The sequence below is a fragment of the Macaca thibetana genome, chromosome X (genome assembly GCF_024542745.1).
Source record: "Macaca thibetana thibetana isolate TM-01 chromosome X, ASM2454274v1, whole genome shotgun sequence".
Lineage (NCBI taxonomy): Eukaryota > Metazoa > Chordata > Mammalia > Primates > Cercopithecidae > Macaca > Macaca thibetana.
Genome location: NC_065598.1, coordinates 49,079,212 through 49,094,863, shown reverse-complemented (window position 1 = coordinate 49,094,863; position 15,652 = coordinate 49,079,212). Strand labels below are relative to the sequence as shown.

At 43.3% G+C, this 15,652-nt stretch overlaps 1 protein-coding gene across 26 annotated transcripts in view; it reads right to left on the bottom strand.

The window, feature by feature from the left end:
• LOC126945669 (G antigen 10-like) overlaps positions 1-15,652 on the bottom strand; it is a 107,551-nt gene that overhangs the window by 43,405 nt on the left and 48,494 nt on the right. The gene's annotated exons all lie outside the window — the stretch shown is intronic.

Here is a 15,652-nt window from a genome sequence, read left to right as displayed (position 1 = left end):
TATACCACAGACCCCCCTCACTGGACATGAAACAGAATGAATAGGATCTGTGTGCGCCTGCAGGGGACAGGGGGCAGGGGAAATGCCTTTTACAAGACAACACTGTAAGCAGGGAAAAGTGGATGGGTGTGTGTGTGTGTGTGTGTGTGTGTGTGTGTCTCCAATCCCAAGAGGCTAATGCCTCATCCCCATGAAAGGAGGGGAAGACAGCTTTGTTAACCTGAGGTCTGGCCCCACACGACTCCGTAGGCTGTCTCAGATGGGTGGGCTTAGGGAGGGCTGACTCAGGAGCTTGGGAGAGGGTGAGCCATCTCTTTTTGCTTCATTTGGTCACTCTTCATTCACTCACTCACAAATACTGTGGGCTGACATTTACCTTTATGACTTGGATGAAGACACAGTGAGGCTCATTCAGACTGACAATGAGAGGACAAGAATCTCCAGATCCTAACAGGAGGGGAGGAGACAGACCTCCTCCAGGGAGCCGGGTGTAAAGCCCTGAAGCCCAGCTGGACTTCAGGCAGGGAAAGGGGACTCCATATCAGTTCGGAAAGGGCCCTTGGGAGCCACAGGGAAATCTCAGAGCCTGGAGCCACAATAACAAAAGTGGCATCCAGAATGGAGGAGGGGGACAGGGCTCCTGCTAAGGGATGGGGACTTAACACTACGACTACACGTTAAGAAAGACGTAATGAAATAAGCACAGCAAACCTTGGAGGGTAGTGCTTTCAGCATCCCCACTTTACATTATGTTCTCTTCCCGTGTCCTTTCTTGATCTTCCATGGGCTGCATTTCTTTCTTTTTCTTTTTCTTTTTTCAGACAGAGTCTCTCTCTGTTGCCCAGGCTGGTGCAGTGGTGTGATCTCGGCTCACTGCAACCTCTGACTCCCAGGTTCAAGTGATTCTCCTGCCTCAGCCTCCCGAGTAGCTGGGATTACAGGCATGCGCCATCACCCCCCACTAATTTTTGTAATTTAGTACAGACAGGGGTTTCACCATATTGGCCAGGCTGGTCTCAAACTCCTGACCTCAGGTGATCTGCACGCCTTGCCCTCCCAAAGTGCTGTTATTACAGGCGTGAGCCACCGTGCCCAGCCTCATGGGCTGCACTTCTAATTCAATGCTTTAAAGTGTTTTCACTAGCAAGCACGTATTGACCATTTAATGTTATGTCAAGACCCATTCTAAGTTTTTTACAAATATTAACTCACCTAATAGTCCTCACAATAACCTAATGAAATAAATAATGTTGTTTCCTCCATTTTACAAATGAGGCACCTGAGAAACAGGTTAAGTAACCCGCCAGAGATCACACAGCTGGGAAATCATGGAACCAGGATTTGAACCTAGTCCATCTGGATCCAGAGTTCTATCTCATAACTACCTACTGCTATGCCTTTTCTTTTTCTTTTTGTTGTGCTTGTGTGTGTCAGTCTCCCTCACCACACTGTGACACCTGAGGATTTGTGTGATGCTTGTGTCACTGCCGGGTTTCCAGCAGTCAGGATGCACCTGACATTGTGTGGGCATCCCTGGACAGATGCTGAATCAGTGGATTAACTCCTCTTCCTTCCATCCTGGGCATCCATCCTCAGAGTGGGCACCATGGGGTGTGATTGTGTACCTGCCCCCAGGAAGGTCCTTCTGGGCAGTTGGGAGAGGCTGAGGGGCCAGGCGTGCCCTGAGGCGTGACTTCAGCAGTGGTTCCTGAACTCCAGTCACTCACTTCCCACCTGAGGGAACTGCCCTGTCACAATCCCATTCAGACTAATAGAGCCATCTCAAATTTTCCCTAAGGTCAAATCGCTTTTGTTCTTAAATTAAATGTTTTGAAAAGATTCTATCACTATACAAAATTAGAAACAGTTGCCACAGAAGGTAACTGTAAAAGTAAACAATGAAAAATATCCTGTTTTATCAGTTCTAAAATGTACTTTAAAATATATTTTGATATTATATATAAATATATATTTTTTAAGACAGGGTCTCACTCTATCACCCAGGCTGGAGTGCAGTGCCATGATTATAGCTCGCTGCAACGTCAAACTCCTGGTCTCAAATGATCTTCCCACCTCATCCTCCCAAGTAGCAAGGGCTACAGGCATGCACCACCATGCCTGGCTAATTTTTTTTTTTTTTTTTTTTTTTTTTTTTTTTGTAGATAAGGGGTCTCTCTATGTTGCCCAGGCTGGTCTGGAACTCCTAGGCTCAAGTGATCATCTTGTCTTGGCCTCCCAAAGTGCTGCGTTTACCAGTGTGAGCCAGTGCACCCAATCTTAAAATATTTTAATGTATCTGAAGTCAGGAATGCATCGTACAGTCACTGAGGTGAGAAGGCAACAGGCCATCGTTCAATTAGTAGCATTCTTTCTTAGGGTTTCCTACAAGAAGAGTGTGACACACAATCTGTAGCATCTGAGATTTGATGAGATATGGTAAAAGTGTCATGAAGCTTTCAATCTTAAATTTATTTTTTAATTAATTAATTAATTTTTTCCATGGGCCATAACAAGAAAGCATCAATCTTCAATTTAAAGAACAACTTTGTTTTAGGTCACCACAGATCTGACTTGCAGTATCCTAAGCACTTCTTTTGTGCTATCTCATTTAATTCCCACCAGGACCCTTGGAAGAAAACCCTGTCGCCCCTGTCACTGATGAGTACACTGAGGCACTGAGAAGGCAGGTCCCTGGCTCAGGCCCTCCAGCTAGGGTGGGGCAGAGCTGGGGCCAGATGCCAATGCCAGGATGACCGCACTTGGGGCACTCCCTATGCTCACGCTGCCCCTGTCCCTCCCAGGGTCCCTTCTCTGCCCTCACAGACCCAGCTCTGCAGTGTCCTTCCATCTCCTGAGGTGACACTCACCCCAGCATCTCCTTCAGGAATCCCACACCGCCTCCTCCAGCCCTAGGTGAATTGCCCTGGACTCTCAGTCTGGGTCTGGAGTTTCATCTGGATCTGGGAGACATTTCCAGTTCTGCCCTAATAAGGATGTTGTGACAGACCCCAGTAGCCAGCAGGCATAGGGATTTGGGGAAAGATATGGTGAGGTGTCCCAGAAGTCCTGGTCCAGACACCTGCATCATTCACAGTCTGTTGCTCACCCGTTCCCAAGATGCCCACAGGAAACTAACTCCCCCTGACTGCCTCCTGCTGACCTTCAGCAGCAGAGGCCACTTTAATGGGAGACAGAGCTGTGGGTGTTTCTACACTAGCTGCAGAGTTTTGTGTAAGGCAGGCCCCCATGTGTGCTGAGGGTCATGACCCACTCGTAAACAACCCTGAGTAATAGAGGTTAAACCATGAATATAAGACACCATGGCGTGTGTGTGTGTGTGTGTGTGTGTGTGTGTGTGTGTGTGTCAGAGAGAGAGAGAGAGAGAAGGAGGAAGGGGGAGAGAGAGAAAGGTGGAGTCAAACAGCCTCTTTGCAGGTCCAGAAGTGATAGCGATTTGGCCACTAGCAAATTCCTAAAATCCATCCTACAGTTCTAGCTCCATAAATGATCCACTCTGAGGAGGCCTTCCCCAACTTCTCGGGGGTAATGACTTGAGGTAGGGCTTAGGGGCACAGGCTGCAGAGAAAACCTGAGCACTAACTCTGGCTCCTCTGCTGCCTGCCATCTGTGTGACACCAGGCAAATCACAGAGCCTCCCTGGGCCTCAGATTTCTCATTGTAAAATGGGGATGGTGGCACCTATGATCCCTGCAAAGTGATGGCACATGCCAAGCCTGGGGTAAATGGTAGCTGTTATTATCAACATTGTCATTATTATTATTCCTGGTGGCTGTCAACCACTGCTGTATTTTTCTCCTTGCTATTCACAGAGCTAGGCCCCATCTGTGTCCACCTCTGTGGTCCAATGTGGGGACAGTGACAGTCACCACAAAGGCTTAGGGAGGGAAACCGGGTGTGGTATGAAGAATATGGCCCCCAAAGATGCCCATGTCCTAATTTCCAGAATCTGTGAATATATTACCTTACACAGCAAAGGAACTTCGCAGATGTGATTAAGTTAAGCATCTTGACATGGGGAGATAATCTTGGATTATCTAGGTCATAACAAAAATCTAAACAAATTTAAAAGAACTGAAATAATGCACAGGATGTTTTCTAACGAAACTAAACTGGATATCAATGACAAAAATATCTAGAAAATCTCCAAATATTTGGAAGTTGAACATACTTATAAATAACCTATGAGTCAAAGAATAAGTCGCAAAGCAGCTTAGAAAATAGTTTGAATTAAATGACACCAAAAATACAACATATCAAAATTTGTGACATGAGGCTAAAGCAGTGCTTAGAGGAAAAGTTATAGCATGAAATGCTTATGTTAGAAATGAAAGCTTGGATTTGGACAATGGGAAGAAAAAATAGAAACCGAAGCCTCACATCTAAGCTTCCACCTTACAAAATGAGAAAAAGACAAATTAAACCTAAAGCAAGCTGATGGAAGAACATAAATAAAGATAAGAGAAGAAATCAAGAAAATTGAAAATAGAATAACAATAGAAAAAAATAAATGAAACCAAAAGCTAGTTCCCTGGAAAGATTAATAAAATTGATCTAACTAGCCGGACTGACCAAAAATACAAACAAACAAAAAACAAAGAGAAGACATAAAACCAATATCAGGAGTGAAAGAGAGAGAGAGAAAGGTAAATGGAGAGTTATGGTTTAATAGGTACAGTTTCCGTTTTGCAAGGTGAAAAAGTTCTTGACAATGATAAATGATGTAAATCTGCTTAATGCCACTGAACTGTACAGTTTAAAATGCCTAAAATGGACTGGGCTTGGTGACTCATACCTGTAATCTCAGGGATTTGGGAGGCTGAGGTAGGAAGATTGCTTAAGGCCAGGAATTCAAGACCAGCCTGGGGAACATAGCAAGACCCCATCTCTAAAAAACAATTTTTAACTTACCTGGGCATGGCAGCTCATGCCTGTGGTCCCAGCTACTCAAGAGGCTGAGATGGGAGGATCATTTGAGCCCAGAAGTTTAAGGCTGCAGTGAGCTATGATTGTGCCACTACACTCCAGCCTAGGCAAAAGGGCAAGACACTCTCTCAAAAACAAAAACAAAAAAAAAAAAAAAAAAAAAGGAAAAGAAAAAGCAATGATGGTAAATTTTATGTTATATGCATTTTATTACAATTTTAAAATAAATAAACTTTTAAAACTAATCAATGGCTGTTACCAGTATACCAAAGAAGACAGTTTTGGTGAAGGAGGAGGAGGTGCCACAACTTCTGCAAACACTCATCCTGCGAGTTCTGGAATTTCAGATGCCTATAGCCCTCATTGACCTGAGACTCTTGGCCTGAGCAGCCTGGTGGAGCTGGTACCTCTCCTTGGAATTCATCGTGGATATCTTAATGTCATGACACCCAATAGACAAGTCTGGGGGTGGGGCGGAGTTGTAGTCCTCCTGAGGCCTTCATTCCCTGTGACATAGACCAGTTTGTGTATAATAACTATGTACCTTACCTGGGCCAGTAATCTCAGTAGCCTAGGTTAATATTTCCTCTGCCAGGTGCCTTGGCTGATGTGGGCTAGAACCTGTCTTCTGCATGGCTTCTGATGCAGCCACACAGTTCCTGACAGAGGTCTGTGATCCAAAGCTTGAATAATAAGAAGACAATTCCAGACACCTTTAATGGGTAGACTGGAGTCTAAATAAATCAAACCTCATGGGTCTATCTTTTTCTGTAAGAAAAAAAAAACCTTCCCACCTTTCGTCATTGCCCACAATTTCTATCTTCCCTTCAAGTGCCTCCACACTCAAATTTCTGAATCAAAGACAATCATTGGGTGACAGGGAGAAAACAGACATCAGCCAGTTTCCCTGACTTTCGGTTTGCCCTAAATTGAGCTTAGCTTGATGAAAGCACTCCCACGTTGATACAACTGAAAAATCCCTGTCTCCACAGGCCACCGTTTTTCCTTTTCAAAAGCAAAACAAAACAAAATAAAAACATTTAGGTTGTTGTCAAGGCTGGGGAATGTCAGGGCATGAAAGTCTATGGGCACCATACAACTCCATGTTGTATGTGAACCCTTCCACTGGGGAGGGAAAGAATGACTTTCCATTACTTTGTAGGAAATACACACACACACACACACACACATATATATATAGAGAGAGAGAGTGTGTCAGAGTCTCGCTCTGTCGCCCAGGCTGGAGTGCAGTGAGACCATCTCGGCTCACTGTAGCCTCCACCTCCTGGGTTCAAACGATTCTCTTGCCTCAGCCTCCCAAGTAACTGGGATTACAGGCGCCCACCACCACGCCTGGCTAATTTTTTTTGTATTTTTTAGTGGAGATGGGGTTTTGCCATGTTGGCCAGGCTGGTCTCTAACTCCTGACCTCAAGTGATCCGCCCACCTCAGCCTCCCAAAGTGCTGGGATTACAGGCGTGAGCCACGGTGCCTGGTCTTGCTTTTTACAAAGGTGAAACAAAAGTGGATTTCTAAAAATTTCCTGGAAATCAGATAGTTAATAAAAAGCATTCAATGGGAAGACTTGAAAAAGCCAGGTGAGCAAACCTTCAACAAAGTTGAATAAATAGGCAAAAGGAGTGACACAATATAAAAATAAAGTCTTAATAAAGATGGTCTAGAATCAGGTTAAGAAAATTTCCTTAATCCCAGCACTTTGGGAGGCCGAGGCCAGCGGATCACATGAGGTCAGGAGTTCAAGACCAGCCTGGCCAACATGGCGAAACCCCATCTCTACTAAAAAAATACAACAATTAGCCAGGCGTGGTGGTGCACACCTGTAATCCCAGCTACTCGGGAGGCTGAGGCAGGAGAATTGCTTGAACCCAGAGGCAGTGGTTGTGGTGAGCCAAGATGGCATCACTACACTCCCGCCTGGATGACTGAATGAGACTCTGTCTAAAAAAAAAAAGAGAGAGAGAGAAGAAGAAGAAAAGGAGGAGGAGGAGGAGGAGGAGAAGAAGAAGAAAAGGAGAAGGAGAAGAAAAGAAAATTCCCTGGCAAAGAAAATTCCCTGGCTGGGCGCGGTAGCTCACACTTGTAATCCCAGTGCTTTGGGAGGCCGAGGCTGGCAGATCACTTGAACTCAGGAGTCCAAGACCAGCCTGGCCAACACAGCAAAACCCTGTGTCTGCTAAAAATACAAAAATTAGCGGGGCATGGTGACGCATGCCTGTGGTCCCAGCTACTCGGGAGGCTGAGGCAGGGAGAATCACTTGAGCCCAGAAGGCAGAGGTTGCAGTGAGCTGAGATCGTGCCACTGCACTCCAGCCTGGGTAATAGAGCAAGACTCAAGGAAAGAAAGAAAGAAAAAGAAAGGAAAAGAGAAAGAAGAGAGAGAGAGAAAGAAGAAAGAGAGAGAAAAGAGAGAGAAAAAAAATAAAATATGTTCAACGTGTTGAAATGCAAATTAAAACTGCAAGAAGGTACCACTACACACCTATTAGAATGGCTAAAATGTAAAGAACTGGTAGTATCAAGTGTTCATGGAGATGTAGAGCAAATGCAGCCCTCATACACTGCTGGTAAGAGTGCAAAATGTCTCAGCCTCTGAAAAACATGTTAGCACTTTAGCAATAAAGCTGTAAAATAAGAAGGAACTTTGGGGGCAAGCTGAGCAAGGAACTGTATTTATGGTGAATGTGAATTAAAACAGAAGACAATATTAAAAGCACCAAAGATGCTTATAATGGAAAGTACATGGGTGTTCCAAGAGTCCTAGGTTGAAAACTGGCTGCACCAGGGACTACTGACTTGACCTTGAATTAGATACTTATCTTCTCTGATCTCGTTACCTCATCTATAACATGAGAATAATTGAGCAGTGAGATTTTTATTTTTTAATGAAAAGGGGGATAATGAACAGAGATTAAAAGTTATTTACTGGCCTGGCACAGTGGCTCATGCCTGTAATCCCAGCACTTTGGGAGGCTGAGGAGGGCGGATCACCTGAGGTCAGGAGTTCAAGACCAGCTCGGTCAACATGGCAAAACCCCGTCTCTACTAAAAATAAAAAAATTAGCCAGGCGTGGTGGCAGGCACCTGTAATTCCAGCTACTCGGGAGGCTGAGGCAGGAGAATCGCTTGAACCCAGGAGACAGGGGTTGCAATGAACCAAGATCACGCCTCTGCACTCCAGCCTGGGCGACAAGTGTGAGACTCCTGTCAAAAAATAAATAAAATAAAATAAAAGTTATTTACCAGCCTGGCGCAGTGGCTCACTCCTGTAATCCTAGCACTTTGGGAGGCCAAGGCAGGTGGATCACTTGAGGTCAGAAGTTGGAGACCAGCCTGGCCAACACAGTGAAACCCCATCTATTAAAAATACAAAAACTAGCTGGGCAAGGTGATGGGCACCTGTAATCCCAGCTACTGGGGAGACTGAGGCAGAAGAAACATTTGAACCTGGGAGGTGGAGGTTGCAATGAGCCGAGATTGCGACATTGCACTCCAGCCTGGGTGACAGAGCAAGACTCTGTCTCAATAAACAAACAAATAAATAAATAAATAAATAAATAAATAAATAAATAAAAAGTTATTTACAGTGAAGCAGTACCTAGAACACATACATCATCCCCTAGGAGTAGACTCTGAGCTCTGTGATAACTCTTATCCTGCATGAATCATTCCTCGATCCTCAGAGTCTTTCTAGCCCAGAGCACAGAGCCTGATTCCCAGCAGCTGATTCTCAAACAAGTTTTTGTTGTTGGTTTTTGCATTGTTTCATTGTTGCTGCTGTTGTTATTGTTGACAGAGAGAGAGATGATGACATGCTCCTTGCTTACTTAAGTGTAGCCGTTATTAAACTAGTAATTTACTTCCTGGAAATAATACATTGCAGATGAGAGATCACAGGAAATCTCTCTTTGCAAACTTCTCTTCTCTTAGAGGAGGTTGTGCAGGAAAGGATGAACTCAGCAGGACCGCCTGATAAGAGTGTTTTTTATGCCTGAGTCTTTGGGCCATACTGTAACAGTGGGATCTGATAAGTTTGTTGAACGATGTGATTTATGGTGAATGTTTGTTTTTGCTCAGGAAGGCTAGAGTCTGAGTAGCTGAGGTCAGTTACACAAGCTTTGCATGCCTACATGATTCCCAATAAAAACCCTGAACACCAAGGTCAGGTGAGCTTCCCTGGTTGATAATACTTCACATGTTGTCACACATCATTGCTGGGACAGTATATAAACGTGTCCCTGTTCCACTCTATTGGGAAAAAACACCTAAAATCTTGCCCCCAGTCTCTCCCTGATTTCACCCCATGCGCCTTTTACCTTTGCTGATTCTAATCTGTATCCTTTCACTTTAATAAACTATAACTGTGAGTATAACAGCTTCTGAATACTGTGTGTCTGGAAGATCATCAAGCTGAAGGTTGTCTTGGGGATCTGTCATAGAGGGCTTGTGCCCTTCACCACACACTTTGCCTAGAAGCATCTAGTACCAATGTATTACCTTTTATACTTTTATATTTACAGTGAATATATATAATATTTTATAAATATTAAACACTTTTACATTTATAATGAATCTTGGACACTGCTACTTTCTTAGACCATTTCTCAGTTAGGGGCTACATTGGCTAATTCGCTGATGTCTTCTCATATATAAAGGAGCTGATAAAGAAACAGCCCTCAATAAATACTTTTTGAATAAGCACAACACTGCCATTCTGGTTATTTTAGTTTTCAAGTGTGAGGCACAGATGTCACTCAGCCTTCAAAAAATAAAGAGGCCAGGCATGGTGGCTCATGCCTGTAACCTGAGTACTTTGAGAGGCCAAGGCAGGCAGAACACTTGAGGTCAGGAGTTCGAGACCAGCCTGGCCAACATTGTGAAACCTCGTCTCTACAAAAAATACAAAAATTAGCCAGGTGTGGTGACGTGCACCTGTAATCCCAGCCACCTGAGAGGCTGAGGTGGGAAAATCACTTGAGCCCGGGAGGCAAAGGTTGCAGTGAGCCAATATTGTGCCACTGCACTCCAGCCTGGGCAACAGAGCGAGACTCTGTCTCAAAAAAAAAAAAAAAAAAAAAAAAATAGAAGCAGGGTCTCGCTCTGTTGCTCAGGCTGGTCTTGAACTCCTGGGCTCAAGCAATCCTCCCTCCTCAGCCTCCCAAAGTGCTAGGATTACAGGTGTGAGCCTCCGTGCCTGGCCGTCATTCAGCCTTATATCAACAGAATCAAGTAGATGAACTCAGCGATCAGTGGATATGAGAAATCCAGTAGATCACTTTCACTCTCACAAGGCTTCTCTCCTTGTTTTTCTCTTGCTTCTTAGGTACCCCATTCACTGTGGGGGGTGTGTGTGTGTGTGTGTGCACCTCAACTGCTCTTCTGTTTATGTGTCTGTCTGCCCCACCAGAACATGATATCCCTCGTGGGAAACACCATATGTATTGACATCTCATTCTCCATAGCAATCATTTAGCGTAAATATTGTAATCCGTACTTTAGAAATGGGGTGGGGAAACAGGCCCAAAGAATGTAAGAACCTTTCCCACCATTTCACCATTGCAAGGTCAGTGTGTCAGAGACAGGATGGAAACCCATGGCTATTTCATGCCATTGCCTATAAGGAGACAGTGTAAGTAGGACCCAAGTAATTTTGCGTAAGCAAATTTTCCTGGTTGCTTTCCCTTTTCTTCTATATAGGCTCTAATCCTTTCTGCTACCTCCACAACCAAGGGACCCCCTCATGTATTTGGGGTAAATTGAGATACCCTGCATTTAGCCTCACTCTTTACTTGAACCATAGATTTTAAGTCCTCTTGGATCAGGAAATATTTTTAGGCCTCTGTAAGAGGGAAAAATCATTGCTGTTTATAATCCCTTGTCATTCCTTAAGCAGGGTGGATTCTGAATAGGATTTTTTTTTTTGGCAGAACTGTTTCCTTGGGGTGGGGGGCTGTGAAGATGCAAACAAGACCTCAGAGGTATAACCTGTCTTTGTGTATAGTAATAGGGGTAGACGTCTGGAATCGGGCAGCAAGGGGGGCTTCTGAGAGATCTCTTGACTATCAAGCCAACAGAGGATTTTGTGGAAGAAAAAAAGAGATTTGTGGCTGCTCCTTCTCCACCTCTGAGTAACTTCGAAGGACAGATGTGTTTGTAGGGGATGTTGTGGTGTTTTGCCGTGTGATTTGTGACACACGTTCTTAACTTTCTCCCCACAAATGGTTGCAAATGGCTTTAGTATTATATTTTCTGTAACATAAGCACATTATCATGGAAAAAAAAGTTTTTAAATGTTTGTTTTTGTATTAATGATTTCATCCAGCCAAATCCGTGGCTGGAGCTGCCCCAAAAGCAGAAGTAGGAGAGTTCCCACAAGGGAGTGCCCCAGACCATCTAAAGATTGTGCCTGTCAGGATTTCCAAGGAGCACTAAACACCAGGGTGATCAGTCCAAAGCATTTATTGGGAGAACTTACAGAGTAGACTAAAGCATCCTCACAACAGACAACAAGGATGTCGTGCCTAGGTATATCCGCAGAGAGGGGGTCAGGTTATGGAGTTTTATAGGAGAGTTTAAGGGATTTGGTTCAGGGCCAGAGCTAGTTTCTTTCAGTATTTTGAGCAACAACTTAAATACCTTTATGTTCAAGGCTCCAGCTTGGGTTCAAGCATGCTGGGTAAATATGCAGCTGGCTGGGTCACAGTGCAGTCAAAGCACTTTGTTTTTCAGTCAGAACAAGAGAAAAAGGAGGGGAAATGCGGGGTGGGAGGCCCTAGAGACACCATGCGAGGTCTGTGTGCCACATTTTGGTAGACGCTTCCTTTAAAGGGAGAACAAAGCCTTTTAAGTCAAACACTTTTGTATATGTAATTTTTTTAAGAAAACATCAGATTACAACTAAAGTCATCATATACACCATCAGTTCGTCTACATTTAACACTTTCAAAAGCTTTACTTTGAGAAAAGTGCAAGGGCTTTGAGCTTAGAAATTGAAATCCCCCCAAATCTGCTTCTTACTGGAGTCAGTCGTCAATTTCATGAAAATTCTGCCTTATCTTGTGAGGATCTAAAGAGGTCATACATGTACAGAACCTAGCACAAAGAAGTAATTCATACATAGTACACATCCAGTAAATAGGAATTTTATAATAATTCCTCTTATTATTTTAAAAATAAATGGAGCCATTGTCATAATTATACACAGATCTAGGGTCAGTCAGCCCATTCTCAGCCACATAGCACAGATCAAAATCTAGGGAAAATAATAACCGGTGACATTTAACTTTCTGTGCACAGAGAGTTAATATCAGCAGAGAAACAGGAACAGATAGCTTTCAAATTGAAGAGGCATCTTCAGAGAACATGACCCTCACAAAGTTTGAGGGGATAGGTACCCGGAGCTGCCCGTTTGGTCACTGCCGTTTAAGAAGGGTCCAAATCTGAGAGAAGCATTCTAGAAAAGCTCATTATGTAATCCCAGCACTTTGGGAGGCCGAGGCGAGCGGACGACTTGAGCCTAGGAGTATAAAACCAGCCTGGGCAACATGAAAAAATATCATCTCCAAAATAGAAAAATTAGCTTGGCATGGTGGCATGTACCTATAGTCCTAGCTACTCAGGAGGGTGAGGTGGGAGGATCGCTTGAGCCCAGGAGGTTGAGGCTGCAGTGAGCTGTGATCACACTACTGCAGTCAGCATGGGTGACAGAGTGAGACCTGTCTCAATTGTTAAAATTTAAAAAGTACAGATTTATCAACGTAATTGACTACATAAACAGATTACTGGGGGAAAAACCCCTGTGGTAATCACAATAGATGCAGTGTTTGATGAAATTCAACATATATTCAAAATGAACACTCTCAGCAAACTAAAACAGAATGGAATGACTTACTCTGAAAAAGTCCATCTACAAAAAAAGCACAGTAAATATTGTCGTGAAATGTTGAAATTTTTCCATTCCTCATCAGGAATAACACAAAAATTTCCACTATCGCAATTGTACTGGGTGGGTCTGCTCAATGCCATAAAATCAGAAAAGGAAATAAAAGTGTTTAAAATGGCAAAAACAGGCCCAGCACAGTGGCCCATGCCTGTAATCCCAACACTTTGAAAGGCCAAGGAGAGTGGATTACTTGCGCTCAGGAGTTTAAAAAAGCCTGGGCAACAGGCCAAAATCCCATCTGTACGAAAAATACAAAAAAAAAAAACAAACAAAAACAGCAGAAACAAAATTGTTCTTATTCAAAAATGATACGATTCTGTATGTTGAAAACTGAAAAAAATCTAGAAGAAAACTTTTTTTTTTTTTTTTTTTGAGATGGAGTCTCGCTCTGTCGCCCAGGCTGGAGTGCAGTGGCCGGATCTCAGCTCACTGCAAGTTCCGCCTCCCGGGTTTACGCCATTCTCCTGCCTCAGCCTCCCGAGTAGCTGGGACTACCTAGCCCAGCTAGGTAGTAGCTGGGCCCGCCACCTAGCCCAGCTAGTTTTTTGTATTTTTTAGTAGAGACGGGGTTTCACTGGGTTAACCAGGATGGTCTCAATCTCCTGACCTTGTGATCCGCCCGTCTCGGCCTCTCAAAGTGCTGGGATTACAAGCTTGAGCCACCGCGCCCAGCCTAGAAGTAAACTTTTAAAATTCATAAGCATATTTAACAAGGTTTCTGGATAGAAAATCAATATATGAGAATTATGCCTCTACACACCAGCTCAAAGAGTTAGACTACAAAATTTCAAAGAATGATACATTTCACAGCATCAAATACCTAGAAATAAAATTAACAAAAGATGCACAAGACTTCTTTGCAGAAGGCTGTAAAGCTTTATTGGGAGAACTTTAATGAAAATCTTTCCAACATAGGAGCAGCCTGCATCATTTCAGCGTGTCTTCTTTTAACACTGTGATCGCCCTTCACCTGAAACAAAAAACAACAGTTGGGAACATTACTGAGCAACAGATTATTATTATTATTATTATTATTATTATTACTTTAGACAGAATCTCACTCTGTCACTCAGGCTGGGGTGCAGTGGTGCAATCTCGGCTCACTGCAACCTCCGCCTTCTGGGTTCAAGCAATTCTCCTGCCTCAGCCTCCTGAGTAGCTGGGACCACAGGCACGTGCCACCACACTTGGCTAATTTTTTGTATTTTTAGAACAGACAGGGTTTCACCATGTTAGCCAGGATGGTATCGAACTTCTGACCTCGTGATCCACCCGCCTCAGCCTCCCAAAGTGCTGCAATTACAGGCGTGAGCCACTGCGCCTGGCCGAGCAACAGATTGTTTAGATGACCCTAAAGGTATACAAAGCACACTACAGTTTGGGTTTTATAAAATGTACTAGAAACAGAAACCTAAGGGTGATCCTGTGTCTTACATCCAATTGAACCTCTGTACACACTTTGAGGGTAGACCTGCAGAATTTAAAGGTAATTTCTTCCTAAGCATCAGGTGCTCCCTTTCAATTCAGAAGCACTTACAATTCACAGTCAGCAATTTGGAAAACACATGTGTAAAACATACTTCAGTTGATTAGTCAGGAAGTACTAAAGTCATGGTCTTTCAACCTTAAATCTGATCAATCCATGTCTCTAAAGCTGAAACTTACATGTAACATTTGATATGGTGAGAGATGATTATATCATATATGTGTCGACAGTCTTATTAGAAATACTGGCTCATGAAGACTGACAGTGCAGCAGGGAGCGTGCATAGCACAGGCATCTTACTCACACCCATGCTGAGCATCACTGACCTACATGCCACAGATGATAGGAACTAACCGGTCTCTCGCCAGTTGATAATTCCGTCACTCAAGGTTTCCTTGGGGGAAACATTTAAAAAGCAATTATTAATTAAAAGCCAGAGAATCGCAGCCTGGGCAACATAGTGAGACCTCATCTCTACAAAAATTTATTTTTAAAAAAACAAAATAAGTTAGGCACGGTGGCCTAGGCCTGTAGTTCCAGCCACTCAGGAAGGTGAAGTGAGAGAATGGCTTGAGGCTCAGAGGCAGAGGTTGCAGTGAGCTGAAATTGCACCACTGCACTCCAGCCTGGGTTACAGAGTGAACCCGTGTCTAAAAAAATAAATAAATAAAATGAAGAGAATTCACAATTTGACAGAATCTAAGAGTAGGCATTCAAGTCTCCACACAGAAATGCAAACATGAAGCCGAGTGCCCGCTCACTTTCTTAGTACCAATGAAATCTCAATTCACACGTTTTAAGATGACTCAGGTCAGGGTTTGATGATTTGGGATAAAGAAATCATGCACAGCAGATAATCTCTGTATCCTATGCATTCTATCCAACAGGATCAGTGTATGAAAAAACCAGAATGGAAAATTATATTAAAATATCTTCATTAAACTCAGTATTTTTATAAGACCAAAGATAGCTTTGTAAGTTAAGGGATTTGCTGAGAATCTCACCAAGGCTGTAAGAGCTGGTATTAGAACCTGCATCAGTGCTTCAGCATATTTCACACCAAGTGATGGGTGTTAAAAATATGTTATGTATTTGTTAAAAGCAGACCTTTAAAAAGCATCTGAAAATTATAAGCTGTTGGTCTGAGGGCTTATTCTCAAAAGCTGTAATTCAATAGGGCTTTGACTCAATTTGTTTCTATATGACAGTCTATAAGTCAGTTGCTGGGGCTGGAACTACATTACAAAAAACCTTTATATAAG